The sequence below is a fragment of the Lactuca virosa genome, chromosome 9, assembly GCF_052849685.1.
Source record: "Lactuca virosa cultivar CGN04683 chromosome 9, Lactuca_virosa_CGN04683_v6, whole genome shotgun sequence".
NCBI classification, from domain to species: domain Eukaryota; kingdom Viridiplantae; phylum Streptophyta; class Magnoliopsida; order Asterales; family Asteraceae; genus Lactuca; species Lactuca virosa.
In genome coordinates this window covers 109,154,617-109,166,853 of record NC_136434.1, presented here as the reverse complement: position 1 = coordinate 109,166,853, position 12,237 = coordinate 109,154,617, and positions in this window count along the sequence as shown.

Sequence of the window (12,237 nt, the reverse complement as noted above, 5' to 3'; positions counted from 1 at the left end):
AGTAATAAAAATGAAGACTCTTCATTTTTATAACTCTTGTGTTCTTTTAATGGCTTTAATAAAAGTGAGACTTTTGGTTTTCCATAACTTGAGGACAAATTATGGACTCCATTAAAACACATTATGATCATGAATTAAACTACCATGAAGGTTACAAACAATTCCTATGATCATCTAATCTTCATAAGTTCAAGAACATGAATATGAACACTTTCAAGAATCAAAAATTACACTTAAAAAAACTTGTAATTTTAATAATTGCCATTGTAAATGGATTAGCATAAACATTACACCATCTAAAACAAGCTTTAAAACATCAAAACAGTTTAGGGTAATGTTTCTAGTCAATTTCCAGCAACAAATGTGCAAACTTTCATACGAGCAGAAAACAGAAAAACGATTTTTTTTTCAAGCTGTTTGCACACAAAAAAAAACAACAAACGAACCAGGCTCTGATACGACTGATGGGTTTTGAGCATTCTAACACTTCCTAAGTGTACATGCAACCCTAATAACCTTGGATCTATGTTTGTCTAATAATCATGCAAAGTTGAATTCCAAGGTTATATTCCTATCTAGCATACATGGGGAACATTTTTAACTTGAATGAAAGATAGAATAACTTACCTTGTTGTTGATTATGATCCTTGAAACCTTGTGAGCCTAGCACCCCAAGTGTGATGCCTCAAATGCTTCACACAACACCAAATGAAAAGGAGTAAACTTTGAGAGAATCTTACACTTGCAAAATCGGCTCTAGCCCTCTTGTTTCTTAGTGTCGCCGATTTTGGTGGAGAATGGGTTTCTTATATAGTGTTGACACATCTAGGGTTACACCATGTAAACCCTAATGTGTCATGACTCTTCATTTCCATGACCCATGGGTTTGTAACTCCCATGGAGCATCCTATGGGTGGAACCCAACTTGATAATCCATGGAGCCTCTTAGCCCACTATATAAGATATGGAAGATTTACATAATCTACCCATATATTTAATTAGTTATCTTTTGATCACTTAATTAATTCTAAATTAATTCTTGATCAAACTAATTAAATAATATTATTAATATATTAGAACTTATAATATATTAATAAACCATAAGTGTTATTTCTCTCATTTTAGTTTATCCAATTGCATGGTGCCATGCAACCCAAATGGACCATGCCGGGTCGGGTCAAGTACATACCAGAAATAGTTATGGACTTAGACACCTTATCCAACACTAGGGTTACAACACGAATGAGAGGGTGGAGGCTGATAAAGTGAAGGGAAATGAGGCTATAAGGATGCTTAAATACCAGCCAAACCCTAAAAATTAGGGTTTCCTCATTTAGTAAGTACAGCCTGCGTATACTGATGTACGTCCAACGTACTAGGGCGCGCCCTAGTATGCTCATCGTACACCACATACGCATGGCGTACTTCGAAGGTCCCAAATTACAACAATGCCCATTAAGGCCCTTTTGCATAAAATGCTTGAACATGGGGACCAAATGCAATATAAATGAATTAAAGGGGGTTTTCTTTAGAAGTACCTCACATCGGGATCTTATAATTCTCCCCTACTTGATCTAGACTTCGTCCTCGAAGTCTTCCGCGACGAATAACTCTGGATAATGCTCCCGTATCTCAGCCTCCGGCTCCCAGGTCCACTCAGAGCCTCTCCGATGCTGCCACCGTACCTTTACCAAAGGTATCTCCTTGTTGCGTAAGACATTCATCTTTCTTTCCAAAATAACCACTGACCTCTCGACATAGTTCAGACGCTCATCAACCTGAATATCATCTAAGGAAACCACCGCATCATCATCCAATATGCACTTTTGCAGCTGCGAAACATGGAAAGTGCTGTGAGTCTGCTGAGCTCCTCAGGTAGATCCAACCTATAAGCAACCTTGCCAACCCTGGAAATCACCTGAAAAGGTCCAGTAAACCGGGGACCTAACTTCCCCCTCTTCCTGAAGCGTATCACACCTTTCCAAGGTGAGACCTTCAGTAATACCATATCGTCGACCTGGAACTCCAACTCGGATCGGCGTTGGTCGGCATAGCTTTTCTCCTGACTCTGAGTTGTCTGCAGTCTCTGCCTGATCTGCTGGATAAGCTCTATGGTCTGAAGGACTACTTCAGTCCTTCCTATAACCCTGTAACCAACCTCACCCCAACAAACCGGGATATGACATCTCCGCCCATACAAGAGCTTAAATGGCGGAGCATCTATGCTGGAGTGATAACTATTGTTGTAAGAAAACTCCACAAGGGGTAGGTAGGAACCCGAACTCCCACCAAAATCAATAACGCAGGCCCGTAATATATCCTCAAAGGTCTGTATCGTCCGCTCACTCTGGCCTTCGGTCTTTAGTATATCTTTAGTATGGGTGGGTACAACATCCACTGGTGTCATCAATACTTTTCCATTATGTTTTCGATGTTTATATTGTAATCCTTGATGACATGTTGTTTTGTATTTATTTTAACTGGCTTTGGATCTATATTGAATGATTATTTATGGTTGAATTTCTTGTTGTTGTATGGATTGGCCTGGAATTCTGAACGGTTATAAGACATCGGAGTCTAGTAAATTCCAAGTGGATGAGAGTTTATTCATCAAAAGGAAAGGGTTAGAAATTAAGCTCGTTCGGAATGTTAGGATCATCATTAGCATTGTAGGATAGGGTTAGCAATTAATCTCAGGTCGAGGGCTATGTTGAGGGTCTCTCTGTATGTTCTTGTTTGATGAAGGCTTTGGGGTTCAAAACACGATCCAAACACCTGAACTGGTCCAGTAGACCATGGGTCCCCTTTGTATCAGTATAGGCTAAATTGTCTTTATAATTTCATGAAAGAACATGGGTGAACCATAACAGGAAAGACTACAGGTTAACTGTAGCAATGAAAGTGATTTTAAGATTATGGGTGGACCATAACATTCAAATAGGTTGAAATAGACCCAGTATGCGAGGCCCGTTGGGTTGAAATAAAGACGTTGGCTGAAATAGGTTGTTGCAGGAGTGATTGTATGACTATTGGTGGACCATAGCATTTACATGGTTTAAAATAGACCCGTTCGATGGGGACCGATGGGTTGAAACAAACACGTTGGCTGAAATAGGTCGTTGCGGGAGTGATTGTAAGACTATGGGTGGACCATAGAATTCACATGGGTCGAAATAGAGTCGTTGGATTAAAATAGACCTATTAGCTAAAATAGGTCGTTGGGTTGAAACAAACCCGTTATTATTATGTATAGTTATTTCTATAAATATATGAAAGGGCTATTAGAGCCAAGTAGATCTATAGCGTCATTTAGTCCTTGTTATTTTGTTACTCGTTTTGAGGTTTGCTCTTGCATCTGTATGCGAAGTTGTCGGCAACGGCGGTTGGCCGTGAATCCTGTTATGAAGTTGTTGGCGAGTCGGTGCGAGGCTAAGAAGTGTAGGATTGATCGAATCGAGGAATATTGGTCAGCATAGTTGATGTATGGGACAAATTTTTCTTCCAAGAAGTCAGGCAAGATCTAGGAATCTCTGAATTATGATTAAGGAATTTGTTGATCTTGATGCTTGTTAGTTGTATTTGGTGTTCGTTTCTTCTTCGGGTCACATGTTTCTCGCTAAGGATTGGATCGACATTGTATCGGAAGGTAATCATTTGTTTAGAGTTGTGTTCTAGTGATGCAGTGGGTTAGATTTTAACCTTTGGAAGTTTTCGTTCAAGAATCAGTGATATGCCTGGATGTGGGATATGTATGATTGTAGTTGCGGACTCTTGTGTCATAGTTTGCGTTGATTCGTGTAAAAAGGAAGTGGGATTGGAAAGCCTAGAAGAGGTCCGGGGTTGGTTTAGAAGTAATTGGTAAAGGTAGATTTCAAGGACGAAATATAATTCAAGTGGGGTAGAGTTGTAACATATTGTTTTTAAGATAATTATTATTTGAATGGTTAGGACGTAATTTGATCCGTTAAAGGTCTCGGGTCTCCAAGGATTGTGTTTGGACATTAAATAATAAGGTTAATTGGCTATTAGTTAAGAATTTAGGCTCAAAGTGAAGTTAGGCTTAACCGTATTTTAGGTTTGCTAGCCTAGGATTGCCACGATGTGGCAAGCATTGCACCACGACGTGGTTACTGTAACATCCTAAGCCCATAAATTTTCAGGTTTCCTCTATATTTAATGGCTTGATCTCAAGGGCTAGGTCATTTTTTTCAGCCTCCATCCTCCCAACTCGAAATCCTAGCCTCCATACATGGTTGTGAGCTTGTTTGCTTAGTCTTTAAGCTTGTTCTCTTGTTTTTGTGAAGCTTAAGGAAGAAGGGACTCCATATTGGTGCAAGGAAGAATAGAGCTAGCTTAGATCCATCGTGAATTTCAGATTTCAGAGTCTTTGGAGGTATAAAGTTCATACCTTGACCTTTGTTCTTTTACATCTAAGTTTATGCTCATTATGGTTGGTTTTGGTCTCTTTTATGGATGTTCTTGGAGTTGAGGAACTCCAGAGCTTGTTATGGCACTTTCATGGCTAATGGAATTCTGATTAACTGAGAAAAAGTCCATGAGTAGGGTTAACTTCAGTTCATGCATAAGTACTTGGCCTTTGAAGTTTTTTTTGTTGACTTAGGGTTTAAGATCTTGCGTTGTGGTGATGTCTAATTCGATAAGGTTGGAAACTTTATCCATTAAGTCAATGTGAAGAATCAGATATGAGGTTATGAGCTTTGATTTGTAAGTATTAAGCTCTTAATGAATAAATTCCATTTTAACCGAAATTACGATGTGGCCAAGGAAGGCCCATAACATTATGATCATTGACTTTTGTTGACCATTGACCAATTTGACTTTGTTTCAAACTTGAAGGATTTGGGTTGTAGTTTGAGGTTGTTCCTTTATTGATGTTAGACTGTTTGTGAGTTCTATCGGTGAAAGTAGTTGAGAGTGTAGTTTTGCCTCTTCGGTTTTACGATTCAGGTGAGTCTTCTCACTACACTAAGTGTGACATTATATATCCTTTGTATCATAGGATAGAGGTACTGTTAGAGTACAAGTATGCTAGTTGACTATGATAACTCCTTGTTGTGTATGTGGAATATAGCACACTTGGTGTCATGATATGCTAGACTGGTAGGGTCTTGCCTGTGGATTATATGATACAGTTAGGTGTCATGATTGGTTAGGGTAATGATAGTGTTGGTTGGTCGTTGAGTGGAAACCCTAGGGCTTGTATGTAGTTTAAATTAGGTAGCCTGAGAACTCTTGGTCTAAAGCCTTATTGCATGGTTCTTGTTTTATTTGTTTCTTTCGTGTAGGATCATCTGTTTGACTGTCTATCTGATTCCTGACTATATATGACTATGTATTCATGAGGCGGTCGTCAATATTAGCATTAGCCCAAGTATGTATATGGTTTCGGCTATAGGCTGATAATTGGAGGGCAGCTTAGAGTCGGTGGTAGTTTACTGCTGAAAGCCGGTAGCAGTATTGGCAAAGAGCCAGTAGCAGTGTAGTGGCAGAGTGCCAGTAAATGATATGTTTAGTTTTTATGTATAGATGTTGATAGGAGAGTTAGCAGGTTAGCGCTAGACCCAAGTACTTGTTTGTATGCATTGTATGTATGGTGAAATATGTGGTATACTGGAGAACTCACTAAGCTTTATCCTTATAGTTACGGATTAAATTTTTTGTAGGTTGTTTGTGTGAAGAGCTCGGCGGGACCGTACACTCACATCAAAGATATTGGTTCCCGCTATTTTATAATTCAACTATGTTAATGATATGCTTTTCAAACAATTGTTTATTACTTCATGTTTTTTCAATTTAAAGGTTTTTAGTTGTTCAACATAATTTAAATGAAAAAACTCTTTTGAAAATTGGGACGTTACAAGGGGAAGACTTGACGATAACGATGATGGAGATTAGCAAGAGAAGGAAGAGCATTCACCCTAAAATATTTGGAATCAATTTGGTGGTCGGTGTTTATATATATATTCCTTTTCTATTGGGTTGATTATGTTGATCGAATCCATTAATAGTTCCCTAAATTTGAGGTCTCGAGGACACTCCCGGTGAGTTTTTTCTGAATTTCTATAGATCTAGATTAAAGAATTGGAGGTTGTGTGATCTATTGCGGATATGGAACTAACCCTAAATCGCCCAGGGTGGAGTTTTCTAAAAAAAATTCGATTTTCTTTTCCCCCTAGATATTAAAACTGGACACGTCCGCGTTACCAAAAAATATTATAAAGCAACAACTAATTTTAGGAGACACATTTTTGTGTATCTTAAATCCTTCAAATTTTATAAGAGATGACATGTTTTTTACGACACCCACTTTTGCGTGTCAGAAATTTTGTGTGTGTCATTAAAAGCCCGTTTTCTAGTAGTGATGGAAGATGGGTTAGCATTATGTTTTGGAGGGAATCTTGGTGTGAGAATCTTCTATTTATGATTCGGTTTCATAGATTGTTTGTTGTTTCGGTAAACAAAATGGCTAGGTCAAAGATTTTTGGGTGTTGCATATTGTAACTTCTCGTGGTGGCAAGGTATTAGTAGAGGTGTTGAGATATCCTAACTGTCGGATTTGATGAGTCTCCTAAATGCGATACATTTATCTTCAGCTCTAGATAAATAAGGGTGGGTGTTGGACTTTTCGGGGGTATTTTTGGTTCGTTCGGTGAGATGTCTCATCAATTATATTCAACTTCCCATGGTGGGTTGTGCTACACATTGGAACAGGGGTGACCCGATAAAAATGAATAATTCCATGTGGCAAGTGGTTATTGATCGTCTTCCGATGCGATATAATCTAGACAAGCGAGGTGTGGATATGTAATTATTATGTTCAGCTTGCGACTTGGAGATTGAGGACGTCTGGCATTTGCTTTTCTTTTGTTCGTTGGCTCGAGAGGTGTGGAGTAGAGTTTTGAGATGGGTGGACTTGGATATTCCTTCCTTTGGTAGCGCGTCGGGGATGTTTCAGTCATGTGCAAGTTGTGATTTTAAAGAGGTTTATTATGGAGTCGGTTTTTACGACGGTTATTTGGATGTTGTGGACTTATCAGAATGTGGTGGTGTTTCGTAGGAAGGATCAAATTTTTGAAAATTATTGTAGCATTTTCTCTTTTACTGGTTTTGTTTTAGAAACGTTAAGACCACAGGGTATGGTCAAGAATCATCTTTCACATTTTGAGGTGTTGTTTGTTTTTTGTCTGCAGATCTTTTTGGCATCTTCTATCTGCACCGTGCAGACCACGCGCAGACATTACCCTTTGCAGACTGTTTGTTTTTTGAAAATTGCAGACCTAAAAATGTTTGCGCACCCTCTTCTTGGTGCAGATGTAGACCAAAGTCTTCTAACATCTTCAGACATCTTCTAGCCTAAAAAACACATATATCTTTATTTTTTTTTAGATTTTTCTAAATTTATATTTATTCCAACTTTATTAATGATAAACAATTTGAAAAAAAAAAGTTACAATACTTTAAAAAAAAGTTCGACGACACAAACATGATATTTTTGACAAATTTATAAATAAATATTTATTAAAATAATGGTCGTTCAAGTTGTTTCCATATATTAATCCGTACCCTTTTATTTTCACTTTTTATACAATAATACGTAAAAGTTGATATAGATTTGTTAATTATTTATAACAAAGTCATAAAAATATTAAAAAATCACTTTCAAGTTTAAAAAAATCAGTTTAGATTTAGATTTTTAGTTTTTTTTAGTAGCCTACAAATGTTAAAAAAACAAACAGTTTTTTTTTTCAGATTGCAGACGTTTTGTTCAACCTCTTCTACTGTGGAGGTTTACAGATGTGGCCGCAGATGCAAACATTTTACCCCAGAGAAAAGAAACAGTGCATGAGTGTCACGTCAGCTTTCCCTTACTCTGTTTCCAATCACCAAAAGACAGGAAATTGTCACATTTCACTATTCTTTATTTTTTTTAATTTTTTTTAAAACGTAATACAAATATTGTACTCGTTGTGTAGGGAATTAAAAACCTTGAATTTTAATATATTTTTTATAATTTTTAGTATATATACAATTTAATAAATATTAAAAAAACTGAAAAAATAAATAAAAAAAAGTTGACCAATTACACAAAGAGAGAGAGTGAGGGATAGACTCCCCTCACCCTTTCCTCACTGCCCCAATATAGTGTTCCGTGGAACGGTTCCTTTTCACTCTCTCCTTTCCCGCTCCATATCCACTATTGTCTGGTTAGCTTTTTTTTAATATTAAGCTTGCTTTTTAAAAATAAAAATGTTGTCCTAAATATTTCACAATAATAGAATTGAACCGAGATATGAATACTTAAATCTTTCAAAAAGAATATTTAATTTTTTTATAAACAGATAAAACACATTTTTTAAATCTTACTGTTAAACTTATATCTACACATTTCTCTGCTAGTGAACCTGAATAGTGTCCCAACTTAAAAAAAACCCATGTAACTAATTGAAGGTTCAAAAATTTAATTATATCACATAAATGGTTTAAAACGTTTAAGTAAAATAAATATGATAAAGTGTTATATTTAAATTGTACATTTTCGTAGATGGAGACCAAAAGTTGGGAACATCGTATGTACGGCGTCGCAGCCATAAGGAACAATAAAAGACTAAAGTTGCAAACAGTAACGGGGTGGACTTGTTTCCTCGTGAGTGGCAAATGGAATTGTTTGTGGCCACGTGAACAATTTCCCCCACCACATTATGGAGTCTTCTCCACCTTGTGTTTTAATTGGTCCAAAAACATATGGTACATTTATTTTCAATTATTATTTCATCCGATAATAAAATATCTTTTTCTAAAACGGCATAATAAAAAATTTGGTAGGCCAATGGTTGTCACAAAGCAAAATCTTTTTTGCTAAATATAGAATCGTGGCAGGCGAAATGGTTGTAACAAAGCTTTTTTTTTTGTTTTTTTGCTAAATATAGAAAAAAAAACAAAACTGCACAAATGTTCACTGTGGTTACCTGAAAGTTGTCACTTTGCTCTAAAAAAGTTTGAATTAACACCAGAGGTCCAAATTTTTTATTTTGTTGAGAGTTCGGTCCAATTTGCTTTGACTTTTTTAAAATTGCGATTTTGCCTTTACTTTTTTTTTTTTCAGTTTTTTTATTAATTTTATTAGTTTTTTTATTAAAATAAATAAAAAGCAAATTGAAAACTAATCTCTCTCTCTCTCTCTCTCTGATCCAATCATCTTCCTCCTCTCACTCAAACTTTTTCCTTGAAATTAAAACACATACACACATAAACAATTCACAAAAAACTATACATACCTTCAAAACCTCAACATTTTCAAAGAGATCAAATGAAATCTAGTAACAGATGAGCTTCGATTCCTTTTTACAGATGAATGTGAATAACGAAGATGGAACTTATGGGTTCAACTTGTGTTCCATTTTCCCCACAAGTATCCTCCTTATCTCTCATACACACATACACATACATAATACACAATGCTCAAGAAGAAAACCCACCTTCCCTTACCCAGTGTTCTTATTCATCACCTCACCTGAAAATGGTCTTTCTCCTCCCCCCCCCCCTTTTCTCTCTCTTTTTTGGACTTCATTTTTCATGGGTCACGGTTTTCTTCACTGGAATGGAGAAAATGAATCCATTTTGAGAGTATATTTAATCTTGCGTGGAGGTTCTATACATCTATCTATTCCGCCTCAAATTTCATCTCCTTCCAACTGCTTTCAAAATGATCAGCTTCATTGATTCCAAAATGTGCTTCATATATCTCATTAAAAAATCATCAGCTTACTGAACCAGAAAAACAAAATAGGTTTAACACGAAACCAAAAATCAAACACGAATTGATCTTTAGATTCAAAACAGAAGAAGAAAACCATGTGATTAATCGATTCCAGAAATCCAAATTCCTGTATCGATCTAGGAGGTGTAACCCGATAAAGAAAATGGGACTTACCATATCAGAGAAGGAACAGTAGCCGGTACCGTCGATCAGAGGTCTGGAGCGGAGATCGGAGATCGGAGAAGGGGCGTCGCCGATATGGAGATGGTTGGAGAGAGAGAGAGAGAGAGAGAGAGAGAGAGAGAGATAGATAGGTGGGGTGGGGTTTGGTGGGTTATTATATATATATATATATATATATATATATATGTATATATATATATATATATATATATATATATATATATAGAGAGAGAGATAGATAGGTGGGGTGGGGTTTGGTGGGTTATTAGTTGTATATATATATATATATATATATATATATATATATATATATATATATATATATATATATATATATCTGAAAATCAGAAAAGCAAATAAGAAAAAAAAGAAAATCATATTAATAGGGGAAATCTGTCATTTTGAAAAAAGATGAAACATCCCAAAAATACGGTCCAAAAATTTCGTTTTTAATTATTAATAAAACCATAGTTATCCAAACACATGTCATAATATCTCAAACATCATATCAATGTATATCAAAACATCAGAGTATAAACATCCCAGGCTGAACAAATGGTGTGTGCACTGCAATCATCCCGAGCTCTTCCCTTTGCTATCGGAAGTACCTAAAACCAAAACTGAAAACTGTAAGCACGAAACTTAGTGAGCCTCCCCAAACTACCACATACCATACACACAACATGCAACTTGGAGATACGGGCCACGCCCACTCTCATGGAGATTCGAGCCCCACCCACACTCCGCTGTCTAGGAGATTCGGGCCCCGCCCACACTCTGCTGTCTAGGAGATTCGGGCCCCGCCCACACTCCGTTGTCTAACATGCATACAAGTATCACACATACAACAAGTATATCTATTCATATCAAGCAGTCACATATCTATACTCAAATAATGCTACGAGATTCGAGCCCCGCCCACACTCAGCTACTAACGTATCACAAATACAACCCCTCTAGGTCCTAGATCTGGAAGAATACCCACTTGGGTCGATCATTCTCCAAACATTATCATTCTTGGACCAAAAACCCACATAAATAGGACATAAAGAGATCTAATGAAATAATAGTCAAGATGGAAAGTTGATTACCAGAGAATGTAGCAAATGGAGTGTAGGTTCTGGATCTACTCTTTCCCTCTTAAGCCCTCTATCTTCTTCTTCTTCCACAAGCTTCAAAAGCACACAAAGATCACTCAAATGGCTTACACTCTCAAGGAAAGCTCTAGGGTTTCGTGGATTAGGGTTTGGGACAAGGAGTCTGGAAATGAGGCCAATGGGTGGGGTTAAGGAGCTTAAATAGGGTGCAAAACCCCGAAATTAGGGTTTCATTCTGGTCGATCTACTTGCCGAGTCAACGGCTCTTGACTCGTCGAGTAGATAGCTTAAACCCCACACATATTCTACCCTCCACTCGACGAGTTAGGGCCACCAACTCGTCGAGTTACACCTCCAAAATAAATAAATTAAAGAGTTAAAAACATACCAGGAACCAGGTGTTACAATTCTCCCCCACTTGTCTTAGACTTCGTCCTCGAAGTCTGCTGCGCCTGAAAACAACTCCAGGTAGTGCTCCCTCATCTCCTCATCGGGCTCCGAAGTCCACTCTGAACCCTTGCGGTGCTGCCACTGCACCTTCACTAACTGAACAACCTTGTTCCTCAAGGTTTTCGTCTTGCAATCCAGAATCGCCACCGGCCTCTCAATGTAGTTCAGGCTGTCATCCACCTGAATATCCTCCAAGGGCATAATCGCTGAATCATCCACTAAGCACTTATGCAATTGGGAAGCATGGAAAGTGATGTGGATTTGACTGAGCTCTGCTGGTAGATCCAACCGATACGCCACCTTGCCCACCCGGGCTCTAACCCTGAAAGGACCAATATATCTGGGGCCAAGCTTGCCCCGCTTCCAGAACCGGATGACACCTTTCCAAGGTAACACCTTCAGGAGGACCATGTCACCCACCTGAAACTCCAAGTCCGAACGTCGCTTGTCGGCATAGCTCTTCTGCCAACTCTGAGTAGTCTGGAGCCTGTTTCGGACCTACTGGATCTACTCTATAGTCTTGAGTACTACCTCAATACTCCCCATGACTCTCTGACCAACCTCGCCCCAACAGATTGGGATCCTAAACTTCCTCCCTTAGATCATCTCGAAGGGAGGTCGGTCTATGTTGGCGTGGTAACTGTTGCTATACAAAAATTCCGCTAACAGAAGATACGTATCCCAACTGCCATCGAAATCCAAAACACATGCGCGTAGCATGTCCTCAAG